Genomic DNA, 19,351 nt, shown 5'->3' with positions numbered 1-19,351 from the left:
CCACCTCAGTATGCTCTCTCATGTAAAATAGAGAAATTCTAATTTTACGTGAATCTAAAAAAATCTAAATATTATCTAGGCAGCCCAAATTTAATGCAAAATTGCTCTTAATACAATCTGTCAGAAAAAATATACAATGCCCTATTCTACTCTGTTTTGGAGTACATACACCAACTCCATATGCTCTCTCATGAAAAATACAGAAATTCTATATTTAAGCGAATCAAAAAAATCTAAATATTATCTAGGCACCCGAAGGTTAAAAGAAAAATTGCTCTGAATATAATCTGTCAGAAATAATATATAATACCCTATTCTTCTCTATTTTGGAGTATATACACCAACTCCATATGCTCTCTCACGTAAAATACTGAAATTCTAATTTTACGTGCATGGAAAAAAAACCTAAAGAATATCTAGGCGCCCCAATGTTAAAAGAAAATGGCTCTGAATATAGTCTGTAAGAAAAAATATACAATGATTTATTCTACACTCTTTTGGAGTATATACACCAACTCACTATGCTCTCTCATGTAAAATAGAGAAATTCTAATTTTACCCGAATCGAAAATATCTAAATATAATCTAGGCACCCCAATGTTAAAAAAAAAATTGCTCTGAATATAATCTGTCAGAAAAAATATACAATGTCCTATTCTACTCTTTTTTGGTGTATATAAACCAACTCAGTATGCTCTCTCAGGTAAAATAGAGAAATTCAAATTTACGTGGATCTAAACAAATCTAAATATTATCTAGGCACCCCAAAGTTAAAAGCAAAATTGCTCTGAATATAATCTGTCTAAAAAAATATACAATGCTCTTCTCTATTCTGTTTTGGAGTATATGCAGCAACTCAATATGCGCTCTCATGTAAAACACCGAAATTCTAATTTTACGCGAATTGAAAGAAATATAAATAATATCTACACACCCCAAAGTTAAAAGAAAATGGCTCTGAATATAGTCTGTTAGAAAAAATATACAACGCCTCATTCTAATCTGTTTTGAAGTATATACACCAACTCAGTATGCTCTCTCATGTAAAATACCGAAATTCTCATTTTACCCGAATCGAAAAATCTAAATATTATCTATGCACCCCAATGATAAAAACAAAATTTCTCTGAATATAATCTGTCAGAAAAAATATACAATGCCCTATTCTACTCTGTTTTGGAGTATATACACCAACTCCATATGCTCTCTAATGTAAAACACAGAAATTGTATATTTAAGCGATTCAAAGAAAATATAAGTATTATCTAGGCACCCCAATGTTAAAAACAAAATTACTCTGAATATAATCTGTCACAAAAAATATTCAATCCCCTATACTACTCCGTTTTCGTGTATATACACCAACTCAGTATGCTCTCCCATGTAAAATAGAGAAATTCTAATTCTACGTGAATCTAAAAAAATCTAAATATTATCTAGGCCCTCCAAAGTTAAAAGCAAAATTGCTCTGAATAAAATCTGTCAGATAAAATATACAATGCCCTATTCTACTCTGTTTTGGAGTATATACACCAACTCCATATGCTCTCTCATGTAAAATAGAGAAATTCTATATATAAGCGTATCTAAAAAAATCTAAATATTATCTAGGCACCTCAAAGTTTAATGCAAAATTGCTCTGAATATAATCTATCAGAAAAAATATACCATGCCCTTTTGTACTTTGTTTTGGAGTATATGCAGCAACTCAATATGCGCTCTCATGTAAAATACCAAAATTCTAATTTTCCGCGAATTGAAAAAAATAGAAATAATATATAGGCACCCCAAAGTTAAAAGAAAATGGCTCTCAATATAGTCTGTTACAACAAATATACAATGCCTTATTCTAATCTGTTTTGGAGTATATACACCAACTAAGGAAGCTCTCTCTTGTAAAATACCGAAATTCTAATTTTACACGAATCGAAAAAATCTAAATATTATCTAGGCACCCCAATGTTAGAAACAAAATTGCTCTGAATATAATCTGTCACAAAAAATATTCAATCCCCTATTCTACTCTGTTTTGGTGTATATACACCAACTCAGTATGCTCTCCCATGTAAAATAGAGAAATTCTAAATTTACGTGAATCTTTAAAAATCTAATTATCTAGGCACCCCAAAGTTAAAAGCAAAATTGCTCTGAATATAGTCTGTCAGAAAAAATATACAATGCCCTATTCTACTCTGTTTTGGAGTATATAAACCAACTCCATATGCTCTCTCATGTAAAATACAGGAATTCTATATTTAAGCGAATAGAGAAAACTCTAAATATTATCTAGGCACTCCAATGTTAAAAGCAAAATTTCTCTGAATATAATCTGTCAGAAAAAATATACAATGCCCTATTCTACTCTGTTTTGGTGTAAATACACCAACTCAGTATGCTCTCTCATGTGAAATACCGAAATTCTAATTTTACCCGAATCGAAAAAATCTAAATGTTATCTAGGTACCCGGAGATTAATAGCAAAATTGCTCTGAATATAATCTGTGAGAAAAAATATACAATGCCCTTTTCTACTCTGTTTTGGAGTATATACACCAACTCAATATGCTCTCTCATGTAAAATATCGAAATTATTAATTTATGTGAATCGAAAAAATCTAAATATTATCCCGGCACCCCAATGTTGAAAACAAAATTGCTCTGAATATAATCTCTCAGAAAAAATATACAATGCCCTATTCTACTCTGTTTTGCAGTATATACAGCGACTCCATGTGCTCTCTCATGTAAAATACAGAAATTCTGTATTTAAGCGAATCGAAAAAAATCTAAATATTTTCTACGCAACACAATGTTAAATGGAAAACTGCTCTGCATATATTCTGTCATAAAAAATATACAATATCTTTTTCTACTCTGTTTTGGAGTATATACACCAACTCAATATGCTCTCTCAGGTAAAATACCGAAATTCTAATATTACGCGAATCGAATAAAGTCTAAATAATATCTACGCGCCCCAAATTTAAAAGAAAATGGCTCTGAATATAGTCTGTTAGAGAAAATATACAATGCCGTATTCTACTGTGTTTTGGAGTATATACACCAACTCAGTATGCTCTCTCATGTAAAATACAGAAATTCTAATTTTACCCGAATCGAAGAAATATAAATATTATGTAGGTAACCCAATTTTAAAAATAAAATTGCTCTGAATATAATCTTTCAGAAAAAATATACAATGCCCTATTCTACTCGTTTTTGGAGTATATACATCAACTCAATATGCTCTGTCATATAAAATAAAGAAATTCTAATTTTTCCCGAATCGAAAAAATCTAAATATTATCTAGGCACCCCAATGTTAAAAACAAAATTGCTCTGAATATAATCTGTCAGAAAAAATATACAATGCCCTATTCTACTCTGTTTTGGAGTATATACAAAAACTGCATATGCTCTCTCAGGTAAAATACCGAAATTCTAATTTTACGTGAATCAAAAAAATCTAAATAATATCAAGGCACCCCAAAGTTAAAACAAAATGGCTCTGAATATAGTCTGTTAGAAAAATTATACAATAGCTTATTCTACTCTGTTTTGGAGTATATACACGAACTCAGTATGCTCTCTCATGTAAAATACAGAAATTCTAATTTTACCCGAATCAAAAAAATCTAAATATTATCTAGGCACCCCAATGTTAAAAACAAAATTGCTCTGAATATAATCTGTCAGAAAAAATATACAATGCCCTATTCTACTCTGTTTTGGAGTATATACAAAAACTGCATATGCTCTCTCAGGTAAAATACCGAAATTCTAATTTTACGTGAATCAAAAAAATCTAAATAATATCAAGGCACCCCAAAGTTAAAACAAAATGGCTCTGAATATAGTCTGTTAGAAAAAATATACAATAGCTTATTCTACTCTGTTTTGGAGTATATACACGAACTCAGTATGCTCTCTCATGTAAAATACAGAAATTCTAATTTTACCCGAATCAAAAAAATCTAAATATTATCTAGGCACACCAATGTTAAAAACAAAATTGATCTGAATATAGTCTGTCAGGGAAAATATACAATGCTCTATTCTACTCTGTTTTAAAGTATATACACCAACTCCATATGCTCTCTCATGTAAAATACAGAAATTCTATATTTAAGTGAATCGAAAAAAATCTAAATAATATCTAGAGGCCCCAAAGTTAAAAGAAAATGGCTCTGAAAATAGTCTGTTAGAAAAAATATACAATGCCTTATTCTACTCTGTTTTGGAGTAAATAAACCAACTCAGTATGCTCTCTCATGTAAAATACCGAAATTCTAATTTTATGCAAATCGATATAAATCTAACTAATATGTAGCCACCCCAAATATAAAAGAAAATGGCTCTGAATATAGTCTTTTAGAAAAAATATACAATGCCTTATTCTACTCTGTTTCGGAGTATATACAACAACTCAGTATGCTCTCTCATGTAAAATACAGAAATTCTAATTTTTCTCGAATAAAAAAATCTAAACATTATCTAGGCACCCCAATGTAAAAACGAAATTGCTCTGAACATAATCTGCCATAAAAAATATACAATGCACTTTTCTACTCTGTTTTGGAGTACATACACCAACTCCGTATGCTCTATCATTTAAATAAAGAAATTCTATATTTAAGCGAATCGAAAAACATCTAAATATTATGTAGGCACCCCAATGTTAAAAACAAAATTTCTCTGAATATAATCTGTCAGAAAAAATATACAATGCCCTTTTCTACTCTGTTTTAAAGTATATACACCAACTCAGTTTGCGCTCTGAAGGAAAATAGAGAAATTCTAATTTTACCCTAATCAAAATATCTAAATATCCTTTAGGCACCCCAATGTTAAAAACAAAACTGCTCTGAATATAATCTGTCAGAAAAAATATACAATGCCCTATTCTACTTTTTTCTGGAGTATATACACCAACTCCATATGCTCTCTCATGTAAAATAGAGAAATTCTAATTTTACTCAAATCGAAAAAATCTAAATATTATCTAGGCACCCCATTGTTAAAAACAAAATGGCTCTGAATATAATCAGTCAGAAAAAATATACAATGCCCTATTCTACTCTGTTTTGGAGTACATACACCAACTCCATATGCTCTCTCATGTAAAATACGGAAATTCTATATCTAAGAGAATCGAAAAAATCTAAATATTATCTTGGCACCCGAAGGTTACAAGCAAAATTGCTCTGAATATAATCTGTCAGAAATAACATATAATGCCCTATTCTACTCTGTTTTGCAATATATACACCAACTCCATATGCTCTCTCATGTAAAATACTGAAATTCTAATTTTACGTGATTGGAAAAAAACCTAAAAAATATCTAGGCGCCCCAGAGTTAATAGAAAATGGCTCTGAATAAAGTCTGTAAGAAAAAATATACAATGCCTTATTCTACTCTGTTTTGGAGTGTATATACGAACTCAGTATGCTCTCTCATGTAAAATACCAAAATTCTAATTTTACCCGAATCGAAAAAATCTAAATATCATATTGGCACCCCAATGTTCAAAAAAATTGCTCTGAATATAATCTGTCAGGAAAAATATACAATGCCCTATACTACTCTTTCTTGGTGTATATAAACCAACTCAGTATGGTCTCTCATGTAAAATAGAGAAATTCTAAATTTACGTGGATCTAAAAAAATCTAAACATTATCTAGGCACCCCAAAGTTAAAAGCAAAATTGCTCTGAATATAATCTGTCAGAAAAAATATACAATGCCCTATTCTACTCTGTTTTGGAGTATATACACCAACTCCATATGCTCTCTCATGTAAAATACAGAAATTCTATATTTAAGCGAATAGAGAAAATCTAAATATTATCTAGGCACCCCAATGTCTAAAACAATATTGTTCTGGGTTTAATCTGTCAGAGAAAATATACAATGCCCTTTTCTGCTCTGTTTTGTAGTATATACACCAACTCAATATGCTCTTTCATGTAAAATACAAAAATTCTAATTTTACCCGAATCGAAAATATCTAAATATTATCAAAGAACCCCAATGTTAAAAACAAAACTGCTCGAAATATAATCTGTCATAAAAAATATACAATGACCTATTCTACTCTGTTTTGGAGTATATACACCAACTCCATATGCTCTCTAATGTAAAATACAGAAATTCTATATTTAAGTGAATCGAAAGAGATCTAAATATTATCTAGGCACCCAAATGTTAAAAGCAAAATTGCTCTGAATATAATCTGTCATAAAAAAATATACAATTCCCTATTCTACTTTGCTTTGGAGTATATACACCAACTCAATATGCTCTCCCATGTATAATACAGAAATTCTATATTTAAGCGAATCGAAAAACATCTAAATATTATCTAGGCACCCCAAGGTTAAAAGCAAAATTGCTCTGAATATAATCTGTCAGAAAAAATACACAATGCCCTTTTCTATTCTGTTTTGGAGTATATGCAGCAACTCAATATGCGCTCTCATGTAAAATACAGAAATTCTAATTTTACGTGAATTGAAAAAAATATAAATAATATCTAGGCACCCCAAAGTTAAAAGGAAATGCCTCTGAATATAGTCTGTAAGATAAAAAAAACAATGCCTTATTCTACTCTGTTTTGGAGTATATACACCAACTCAGTATGCTCTCCCATTTAAAATACAGAAATTCTAATTTTACCTGAATTGAAAAAATCTAAATATGATCTAGGCACCCCAGTGTTAAAAACAAAATTTCTCTGAATATTATCTGTCAGAAAAAATATACAATGCCCTATTCCACTGTTTTTTGGTGTATATAAACCAACTCTGTATGCTCTCTCATGTAAAATAGAGAAATTCTAAATTTACGTGGATCTAAAAAAATCTAAATATTATCTAGGCACCCCAAAGTTAAAAGGAAAATTGCTCTGAATATAATCTGTCAGAAAAAATTTACAATGCCCTATGCTATTCTGTTTTGGAGTATATACAACAACTCCATATGCTCTCTCATGTAAAATACAGAAATTCTATATTTAAGCTAATAGAGAAAAATCTAAATATTATCTAGGCAATCCAATGTTAAAAGCAAAATTTCTCCGAATATAATCTGTCAGAAAAAATATCCAATGGCCTTTTCTACTCTGTTTTGGTGTATATACACCAACTCAATATGCTCTCTCATGTAAAATACCGAAATTCTAATTTTACGCGAATCAAATAAAATCTAAATAATATCTACGCGACTGAAAGTTTAAAGAAAATGGCTCTGAATATAGTTTGTTAAAAAAATATACAATACCTTATTCTACTCTGTGTTACAGTATATACACCAACTCAGTATGCTCCCTCAGGTAAAATACCGAAATTCTAAATTTACGCGAATCAAAAAAAATGTAAATAACATCTAGACGCCCCAAAGTTAAAAGAAAATGGCTCTGAATATAGTCTGATAGAAAAAATATACAATGCCTTATTCTACTCTGTTTTGGAGTATATACACCAACTCAGTATGCTCTCTCATGTAAAATACCGAAATTCTAATTTTACCCGAATTGAAAAAATCTAAATATGATCTAGGCACTCCAATGTTAAAACAAAATTGCTCTGAATATAATCTGTCAGAAAAAATATACAATGCCTTATTCTACTTTTTTTTGGTGTATATAAACCAACTCAGTATGCTCTCTCATGTAAAATAGAGAAATTCTAAATTTACGTGGATCTAAAGAAATCTAAATATTATCTAGGCACCCCAAAGTTAAAAGCAAAATTGCTCTGAATATAATCTGTCTAAAAATATATACAATGCCCTTTTCTACTCTGTTTTGGAGTATATGCAGCAACTCAATATTGGCTCTCCTGTAAAATACCTTAATTCTAATTCTACGCGAATTGAAAGAAATATAAATAATACGTAGGCACCCCAAAGTTAAAAGAAAATGGCTCTGAATATAGTCTGTTAGAAAAAATATACAATGCCTCATTCTAATCTGTTTTGGATTATATACGCAAACTCAGTATGCTCTGTCATGTAAAATACCGAAATTCTAATTTTACCCGAATCGAAGAAATCTAAATATTATCTAGGCACCCCAATGTTAAAAACAAAATTGCTCTGAATATAATCTGTCTGACAAAATATACAATGCCTTATTCTACTCTGTTTTGGACTATATAAACCAACTCTATTTGCTCTCTAATGTAAAATACAGAAATTCTATATTTAAGCGATTCAAAGAAAATATAAGTATTATCTAGGCACCCCAATGTTAAAAACAAAATTGCTCTGAATATAAACTGTCAGAAAAAATATACAATACCCTATACTACTCTGTATTGGAGTATATACACCAACTCAATATGCTCTCTCATATAAAATACAGAAATTCTATATTTAAGCGAATCGAAAAAAATCTAAATATTATCTATGCACCCCAATGTTAAAAGCAAAACTGCTCTGAATATAATTTGTCAGATAAAATATAGAATGCCCTTTTCTACTCTTTTTTGGAGTATATACACCAACTCAATATGCCCTCTCATGAAAAATACCGAAATTCTAATTTTACCAGAATCGAAAAAATCTAAGTATTTTCTAGGCAACCCAATGTTAAAAGCAATATTGCTCTGAATATAATCTGACAGAAAAAATATAAAATGTCCTTTTCTACTCTGTTTTGAGCATATACACCACCTCAATATGCTCTCTCACGTAAAATACAGAAATTCGAAATTTACGTGATCCGAAAAAAATCTAAATAATATCTAGGCGCCCCAAACTTAAAAGAAAATGGCTCTGAATATAGTCTGTTAGAAAAAATATACAATGGCTTATTCTACTCTTTTTTAGAGTATATAGACCAACTCAGTATGCTCTCTCATGTACATCACAGAAATTCTAATTTTACGGGAATCAAAAGAAATCTAAATGTTATCTAGGCACCCCAATGTTAAAAACAAAATTGTCCTGAATATAATCTGTCAGAAAATATATACAATGCCATATTCTACACTCTTTTAAAGTATATATACCAACTCCATATGCTCTTTCATGTAAAATACAGAAATTCTATATTTAAGCGAATCGAAAAATATCTAGATATTATCTAGGCACCTTAATGTTAAAAGAAAAATTTCTCTGAATATAATCTGTCAAAAAAAATACACAATGCCATTTTCTACTCTGTTTTGTAGTATATACACCAACTCAATATGCTCTGACATGTAAAATACAGAAATTCTAATTTTATAAGTATCGAAAAAATCTAAATATTATGTAGGCACGTCTATGTTAAAAACAAAATTGCTTTGAATATAATCTTTCAGAAAAAATATACAATGCCCTATTCTACTCTGTTTTGGAGTGTGTATACCAACTCAGTATGGTCGCTCATGTAAAATACCGAAATTCTAATTTTACCCGAATCAAAAAAATCAAAATATTATGTAGGCAACCCAATGTTACAAATAAAATTGCTCTGAATATAATCTGTCACAAAAAATATTCAATCCCCTATTCTACTCTGCTTCGGAGTATATACACCAACAAAATATGCTCTATAATGTAAAATACAGAAATTCTAATTTTACTGGAATCGAAAAAATCTAAATATTATCTAGGCACCTCAGTGTTAAAAGCAAAATTGCTCTGAATATAATCTGTCAGAAAAAATATACAATGTTCTTTTCTACTCTGTTTTTGCGTATATACACCAACTCAACCTGCTCTCTCATGTAAAATACGGAAATTCTAATTTTAGGTGAATCAAAAAAAATCTAAATAATATCTAGGCTCCCCAAAGTTAATAGAAAATGGCTCTGAATATTGTCTTTTAGAAAAAATATACAATGCCTTATTCCACTCTGTTTTGGAGTATATACATCAACTCAGGATGCTCTCCCATGTCAAATATTGAAATTCTAATTTTACCCAAATCGAAAATAATTTAAATATTATCTAGGCACCCCAGGGTTAAAAAAAATTGCTCCGAATATAATTTGTCACAAAAAATATCTAATGCCCCATTCTACTCTGTTTTGGAGTATATACAGCAACTCCATATGCTCTCTCATATAAAATACAGAAATTCTATATTTAAGCGAATCGAAAAAAATCTAAATACTATCTAGGCACCCCAATGTTAAAAACAAAATTGCTCTGAATATAATCTGGCAGAAAAAATATACAATGCCCTATTCTACTCTGTTTTAAAGTATATATATCAACTTCATATGCACTCTCATGTAAAATACAGAAATTCTATATTAAAGCGAATCGAAAAAAAATCTAAATATTATCTAGGCACCCAAATGTTAAAAGAAAAATTGCTCTGAATAAAATTTGTCAGAAAAAATATACAATGCCATTTTCTATTCTGTTTTGTATTTTATAAACAAACTCAATATGCTCTTTCATGTAAAATAGAGAAACTCTAATTTTACCCGAATCGAAAAAATCTAAATATTATTTAGGCACGCCAATGTTAAAGAAAAAATTGCTCTGAATATAATCTATCAGAAAAAATATACAATGCCCTCTTCTACTCTGTTTTAAAGTATATAAACCAACTCAGTATGCTGTCTCATGTAAAATACAGAAATTCTAATTTTACCCGATTCAAAAAAATCAAAATATTATGTAGGCACCCCAATGTTACAAACAAAATTGCTCTGAATAAAATCTGTAAGAAAAAAATATACAATGCCCTATTCTACTCTGTTTTGGAGTATATACACCAACTCAGTATGCCCTCTCAGGTTAAATACAGAAATTCTAATTTTACGTGAATAGAAAACAATCTAAATAATATCTAGGCACTTCAATAATAAAAACAAAATTGCTCTGAATATAATCTGTCAGAAAAAATATACAATGTTCTATTCTACTCTGTTTTGGAGTATATATACCAACTCAATATGCTCTCTCATGTAAAATACAAAAATTCTAATTTTACGCGAATCGAAAAAAATCTAAATAATATCTAGGGGCCCCAACAGTCAACAAAAATGGCTCTGAATATAGTCTGTTAGAAAAAATATACAATAGCTTGTTCTACTCTATTTTGGAGTATATACACCAACTCAGTATGCTCTCTCATGTAAAATACAGAAATTCTAATTTTACCCGAATCAAAGAAATATAAATATTATCTAGGCACACCAATGTTAAAAACAAAATTGCTCTGAATATAGTCTGTCAGAGAAAATATACAATGCCCTTTTCTACTTTGTTTTGTAGTAAATACACCAACTGAATATGCTCTCTGATGTAAAATACAGAAATTCTATATTTAAGTGAATCGAAAGAAATCTAAATAATATCTAGGCACCCCAATGTTGAAAACAAAATTGCTCTGAATATAAACTGTCAGAAAAAATATACAATGCCCTATTCTACTCTGTTTTTGAGTACGTACACCAACTCAGTATGCTCTCTCATGTAAAATACCGTAATTCAAATTCTACGTGAATCGAAAAAAATCTAAATATTATCTAGACACCCCAATGTTAAAAGAAAAACTGCTCTGAATATAATATGTCAGAAAATATATACAATGCTCTTTTCTACTCTGTTTTGGAGTGTATACACCAAATCAATATGCTCTCTCATGTAAAATACAGAAATTCTATATTTAAGCGAATCGAAAAAATCTAAATATTATCTAGGCACCCCAATGTTAAAAGCAAAATTGCTCTGAATATAGTCTGTCAGAGAAAATATACAATGTCATTTTCAACTCTGTTTTGTAGTATATTCATCAACTCAATATGCTTACTCATGTAAAATACAGAAATTCTAATTTTACCCAAATCGAATAAATCTAAATATAATCGGGGGAACCCTATGTGAAAAAAAAAATTGCGTTGAATATAATCTGCTGGAAAAAATATAGAATGCCCTATTCTACTCTGTTTTGAAGTACATACACCAACTCCATATGCTCTCTCATGTAAAATACAGAAATTCTATATTTAAGCGAATCGAAAGAAATCTAAATATTATCTAGGCACCCCAATGTTAAAAACAAAATTGCTCTGAATATAAACTGTCAGAAAAAATATACAATGCCCTATTCTACTCTGTTTTGGAGTATATACACCAACTCCATATGCTCTGTCATGTAAAATACAAAAATTCTGTATTTAAGCGAATGGAAAAAAATCTAAAAATTATCTAGGCACCCCAATGTTAAAGGAAAAATTGCTCTGAATGTAATCTGTAAGAAAAGATATACAATGCCTTTTTCGACTTGGTTTTATACTATATAAACGGAGTTAATATGCTCTCTCATGTAAAATACTGAAATTCTGAATTTATGTGAATCAAAAAAAATCTAAATTATACCTAGGCACCCCAACGTTAAAAGAAAATGGCTCTGAATATAGTGTGTTAGAGAAAATATACAATGCCTTATTCTACTCTATTTTGGAGTATATACACCAACTCAGTATGCTCTATCATGTAAAATACAGAAATTCTAATTTTACCCAGATCTAAAAAATCTAAATATTATCTAGGCACCCCAGTGTTAAAAACAAAATTGCTCTGAATATGATCTGTCAGAAAAAATATACAATGCCCTATTCTACTCTGCTTTGGAGTACATACACCAACTCCATATGTTCTCTCATATAAAATACAAACATTCTATATTTAAGCGAATCGAAAATAATCTACATATTATCTAGGCACCCCAATGTTAAAAGCAAAATTGCTCTGAATACAATGTGTCAGAAAAAATATACAATGCCCTTTTCTACTCTGTTTTCGAATATATACACAAACTCAATATGCTCTCTCATGTAAAATACCGAAATTATAATTTTACGCGAAACGAAATAAATCTAAATAATATCTAGGCACCCCAAAGTTAAAAGAAAATGGCTCTGAATATAGTCAGAAAAAATATACAATGCTCTATTCTACTTCATTTTGGAGTATATACACCAACTCAGTGTGCTCTCTCATGTGAAATACCGAAATTTTAACTTAACAGAATCGAAGAAATCTAAATATTATCCAGGCACCCCAATGTTAAAAACAAAATTTCTCTGAATATAATCTGTCAGAAAAAATATACAATGCCCTATTCTACTCTGTTTTGGAGTATATACACCAACTCCATATACTTTCTTATGTAAAATACAGACATTCTATCTTACAGAGAATCGAAAATATCTAATTATTATCTAGGCACCCCAATGTTAAAAACAAAATTCCTCTGAATATAATATGTAAGAAAAAATATACAATGCCCTTTTCAACTCTGTTTTGGAGAATATACACCAACTACATATGCTCGCTCATGTAAAAGAGAGAAATTCTGTATTTAAGCGAATCGATAAAAATCTAAATATTATCGAGGCACCCCAATGTTAAAAGAAAAATTGCTCTGAATATAAACTGTCAGAAAAAATATACAATGCCCTATTCTACACTGTTTTGGAGTATATACACCAACTCAATATGCTCTCTGATGTACAATACCGAAATTCTAATTTCACGTGAATCGAAAAAAATCTAAATAATATCTAGGCGCCCCAAAGGTGAAAGAAAATGGCCCTGAATAAAGTCTGTTAGAAAAAATATACAATGCCTTTTTGTACTCTGTTTTGTAGTATATACACCAACTCAATACGCTCTATCATGTAAAATACTGAAATTCTAATTTACGCAAATCGAAAAAAATTTAAATAATATCTAGGCGCCCCAAAGTTAAAAGAAAATGGCTCTGAATATAGTCTGTTAAAGAAAATATACAATGCAGTATTCTACTATGTTTTGGAGTATATACACCAACTCAGTATGCTCTCTCATGTAAAATACAGAAATTCTAATTTTACCCGAATCGAAAAAATATAAATATTATCTAGGTACCCCAATGTTAAAAATAAAATTGCTCTGAATATAATCTGTCAGAAAAAATATACAATGCCCCATTCTACTCTTTTTTAGAGTATCTAAATCAACTCCATATGCTCTCTCATGTAAAATACAGGAATTCTATATTTAAGTGAATCGAAAAAAATCTAAATATTATCTAGGCACCCCAATGTTAAAAACAAAATTGCTCTGAATATAATCTGTCAGAGAAAATATACAATGCCGTATTCTTCTCTTTTTTGGAGTATATACACCAACTCCATATGCTCTCTCATGTAAAATACAGAAATTCTAATTTTACACGAATCGAGAAAATCTAAATATTATTTAGGCACCCCAATGTTAAAAACAAAATTGCTCTGAATATAATCTATCAGAAAAAATATACAATGCCCTTTTCTACTCTTTTTTGTTATATATACACCAACTAAATACGCTCTCTCTTGTAAAATACAGAAATTCTAATTTTACCAGCATCGAAAAACCAAAATTTATCTAGGCACCTCAATGTTAAATACAAAATTGCTCTGAATATATCCTGTCAGAAAAAATATACAGCTTCATTCTACTCGGTTTTGGAGTATATACAGAAACTCAGTATTCTCTCTCATGTAAAATATAGAAATTCTCATTTTACATTAATCGAAAAAAATCTAAATATTATCTAGGCAACCCAATGTTAAAAACAAAATTGCTCTGAATATAATCTGTCAGAATAAATATAAAATGCTCTATTCTACTCTGTTTTGGAGTGTATACAACAACTCAGTATGCTCTCTCATGTCAAATACAGAAATTCTAATTTTATGTCAATCGATAAAAATCTAAATATTATCTAGGCACCCGAATGTTAAAAGCAAAATTGCTCTGAACATAATCTGTCAGAAAAATATACATTGACATTTTCTACTATGTTTTTTAGTATATACACCAAATCAATATGCTATGATATGTAAAATACAGAAATTCTAATTTTATAAGAATCGAAAATATCTAAATATGTAGGCACGTCAATGTTAAAAAGAAAATTGCTCTGAATGTAATCTTTCAGAAAAAATCTACAATGTTCTATTCTACTCTGTTTTTGAGTATATACACCAACTCAGTTTGCTCTCTCATGTAAAATAGAGAAATTCTAATTTTACAAAAATCGAAAAAATCTAAATATTATCTAGGCACCCCAATGTTAAAAACAAAATTGCTCTGAATATAATCTGTCAGACAAAATACACAATGCCCTATTCTACTCTGTTTTGGAGTATATACACCAACTCCATATGCTCTCTTTTGTAAAATTCAGAAATTCTGTATTTAAACGAATTGAAAAAAATCTAAATATTATCTAGGCACTCCAATGTTAAAAGAAAAATTGCTCTGAATATAATCTGTCAGAAAAAATATACAATGCCTTATTCTACTTTGTTTTGGAGTATGTACACCAACTCAATATGCTCTCTGATATAAAATACCGAAATTCTAATTTTACATGAGTCAACGAAAATCTTAATATTATCTAGGCACCCTAATGTTAAAAGCAAAATTGCTCTGAATATAATCTGTCAGAAAATATATACAATGGCCTTTTCTACTCTGTTTTGGATTATATACACCAACTCAATATGATCTCTCATGTAATATACCGAAATTCTAACTTTAGGCGTATCGAAAAAAATCTAAATAATATCTAGGCGCCAAAAAGCTAAAAGAAAATGGGTCTGAATATAATCTGTCAGAAAAATATACAATGCCCTATTCTACTCTGTTTTGTAGTATAGACACCAACTTCATATGCTCTCTCATGTAAAATAGAGAAATTCTATATTTATGCGAATCAAAAAAAATCTAAATATAATCTAGGGTCCCCAATGTTAATAGCAAAATTGCTCTGAATATAATGTCAGGAAAAATATAAAATGCCTTATTCTACTCTCTTTTGGGGTATATACACCAACTCAGTGTGGTCTCTCATGTAAAATACCGAAAATATATTCTTACGTGAATCGAAAAAAATCTAAATATTATCTAGGCACCCCAATGATAAAACCAAAATTGCTCTAAAAATAATCTGTCATAAAAAATATACAATGCCCTTTTCCACTCTTTTTTGGAGTATATACACGAACTCAGTATGCTCTCTCATGTAAAATAGCAAAATTCTAATTTTACGAGAATGGAAAAAAATCTAAATAATATCTAAGCGTCCCAATGTTAAAAGAAAATGGCTCTAAATATAGTCTGTTAGAAAAAATAGACAATGCCTTATTCTACTCTGTTTTGGACTATATACACCAAGTCAGTATGCTCTCTCAAGTAAAATACCGAAATTTTATTCTGATGTGAATCGAAAAAAATCTAAATAATATCTAGGCGCCTCGAAGTTCAAAGAAAATGGCTCTCAATATAGTCTGTTAGAAAAAATATACAATGCCTTATTCTAATCTGTTTTGGAGTATATACACCAACTCAGGATGCTCTCTCATGTAAAATAGAGAAATTCTAATTTTTCCTGATTCGAAAGAATCTAAATATTATCTAGGCATCACAATGTTAAAAACAAAATTGCTCTGAATATCATCTGTCAGAAAAATTATACAATGCCCCATTCTACTCTGTTTTCGAGTATATACACCATCTCAATATGCTCTCTCTTGTAAAATACAGAAATTCTATATTTAAGCAAATTAAAAAAAATCTAAATATTATCTATGCACCCCATGTTAAAAACAAAATTGCTCTGAATATAATCTGTCAGAGAAAATATATAATACCCTATTCTACTCAGTTTTGGGGTATATACACCAACTGCATATGCTCTCTCATGTAAAATACAGAAATTCTATATTTAAGCGAATCGAAATATATCTAAATATTATCTAGGCACACGAAAGTTAAAAGCAAAATTGTTCTGATTATAATCTGTCAGAGAAAATACACAATGCCATTTTCTGCTCGGTTTTGTATTATATTTTTTTGTATTATATAAACCCACTCAATATGCTCTTTCCTGTAAAATACAGAAACTCTAATTTTACCCGAATTTTAAAAATATAAATATTATGTAGGCACGCCAATGTTAAAAACAAAATTGCTCTGAATATAATCTGTCAGAAAAAATATACAATGCCCTATTCTACTCTGTTCTTGAGTATATACACCAACTCATTATGCTTTGTCATGTAAAATACCGATTTTCTAATTTTACGTGAATTGAGAAAAATCTAAATATTATCTAGGCACCCGAATGTTAAAAACAAAATTCCTCTGAATATAATCTGTCATAAAAAATATACAATGCCGTTTACTACTCTCTTTTGCAGTATATACACCAGCTCAATATGCTCTCTCAAGTAAAATACCATAATTATACATTTACGCAAATTAAAAAAATTCTAAATATTATCTAGGCACCCCAATGTTAAAAGTAAAGTTGCTCTGACTGTCATTCGTAAGAAAAAATATACAAAGCCTTTTTGTACTATGTTTTGGAGTATATACACCAACTCAATATGCTCTCCCATGTAAAATACAAAAATTCAAATTTTACACGAACCGAAAAAAATCTAAATATTATCTAGGCCGTCCAATGTTAAAAGCAAAATTGCTCTTAATATAATCTTTCAGAAAAAATATACAATGCTCTTTTCTATTCTGTTTTGGAGTATATATACCAACTCAATATGCTCTCTCATGTAAAATACAGAAATTCTAAATGTATGCGAATCAAAAATAATCTAAATGTTATATAGACACCCCAATGTTAAAAGAAAAATTGCTCTGAATAAATTCTTTCAGAAATAATACACAATGCCATATTTTACTCTCTTTTGGAGTATATAAACCAATTCAATATGCTCTGTCATGTAAAATACCGAAATTCTAATTTTACGGGAATCGAAAAAAATCTAAATATTATCTAGAAACCCCAATGTTAAGAGAAAAATTGGTCTGAATATAATCTGTCAGAAAAAATATACAATGCCCTATTCTACTTTGTTTTGGAGTATATACACCAACTCAATATGCTCTCTCATGTAAAATATTGAAATTCTAATTTTACGTGTATCCAAAAAATCTAAATATTATCTAGGCACCCAATGTTAAAAGCAAAATTGCTCAGAATATAATCTGTCAGAAATAATATACCATGCCCTTTCCTACTCTGTTATAAAATATATAAACCAACTCAATATGCTCTCTCATGTAAAATAGAGAAATTGTAAATTTACGCAAATTAAAAAATTCTAAATATTATCTAGGCACCGCAATGTTATAAGCAAAATTCTTCTGAATGTAATCTGTCAGAAAAAATATACAATGCTTTTTTTCTACTCTGTTTTGGAGTATATACACCAACTCAATATGCTCTCCCATGTAAAATACAGAAGTTCAAATTTTACACGAACCAAAAAAAATCAAAATATTATCAGGCATTCCAATGTTAAAAGCAAGATTGCTCTGAATATAGTTTGTCAGAGAAAGAACACAATGCCCTCTTCTACTCTTTTTCGGAGTACATAAACAAACTCAATATGCTCTCTCATGTAAAATACAGAAATTATAAATTGAAGGAAATTTAAAAATTCTAAATATTATCTAGGCACCCCAATGTTAAAAGCAAAATTGTTCTGAATGTAATCTGTCAGAAAAAATATACAATGTTTTTTTCTACTCTGTTTTTCAATATATACACCAACTCAATATGCTCTCCCATGTAAAATACAGAAGGTCAAATTTTACATGAACCGAAATAAATCTAAATATTATTTAGGCATTCCAATGATAAAAGAAAAATTTCTCGGAATATAATCTGTCAGAAAAAATATACAATGCCCTTTTCTACTCTGTTTTGTAGCATATACACCAAATCCATATGCTCTCTCATGTAAAATAGAGAAATTCTATTTTTACCAGAATTGAAAAATCTAAATATTATCTAGACAACCCAATGTTAAAAGCAAACTTGCTCTGAATAAAATCTGTCAGAAAAAATATAAAATGCCCTATTCTACTCTGTTTTGGATTATATACACCAACTTAGTATGCTCTCTCATGTAAAATGCCGAATTTCTAATTTTACGCGAATCGAAAAAAATCTAAATGATATCTAGGCACCCCAAATTTAAAAGAAAATGGCTCTGAATATAGTCTGTTAGAAAAAAATACAATGCCTTATTGTACTCTGTTTTGGAGTGTATACACCAACTCAGTATACTCTCTCATGTAAAATACCGAAATTCTAATTTTACGTCAATCGATAAAAATCTACATATTATGTAGGCACCCGAATGTTAAAAGCAAAATTTCTCTGAATATAATCTGTCAGAAAAAACATACAATGCCTTTTTATACTCTGTTTTGGACTATATACACTAACTGAATATGCTCTCTCATGTAAAATACCGAAATTATAATTTTACGCGAATCGAAAAAAATCTAAATAATATCTAGGCACCACAAAGTTAAAAGAAAATGGCTCTAAATATAG

Source organism: Callithrix jacchus, chromosome 20, assembly GCF_049354715.1.
Source record: "Callithrix jacchus isolate 240 chromosome 20, calJac240_pri, whole genome shotgun sequence".
Lineage (NCBI taxonomy): Eukaryota > Metazoa > Chordata > Mammalia > Primates > Cebidae > Callithrix > Callithrix jacchus.
This window is presented reverse-complemented; position numbering follows the sequence as displayed.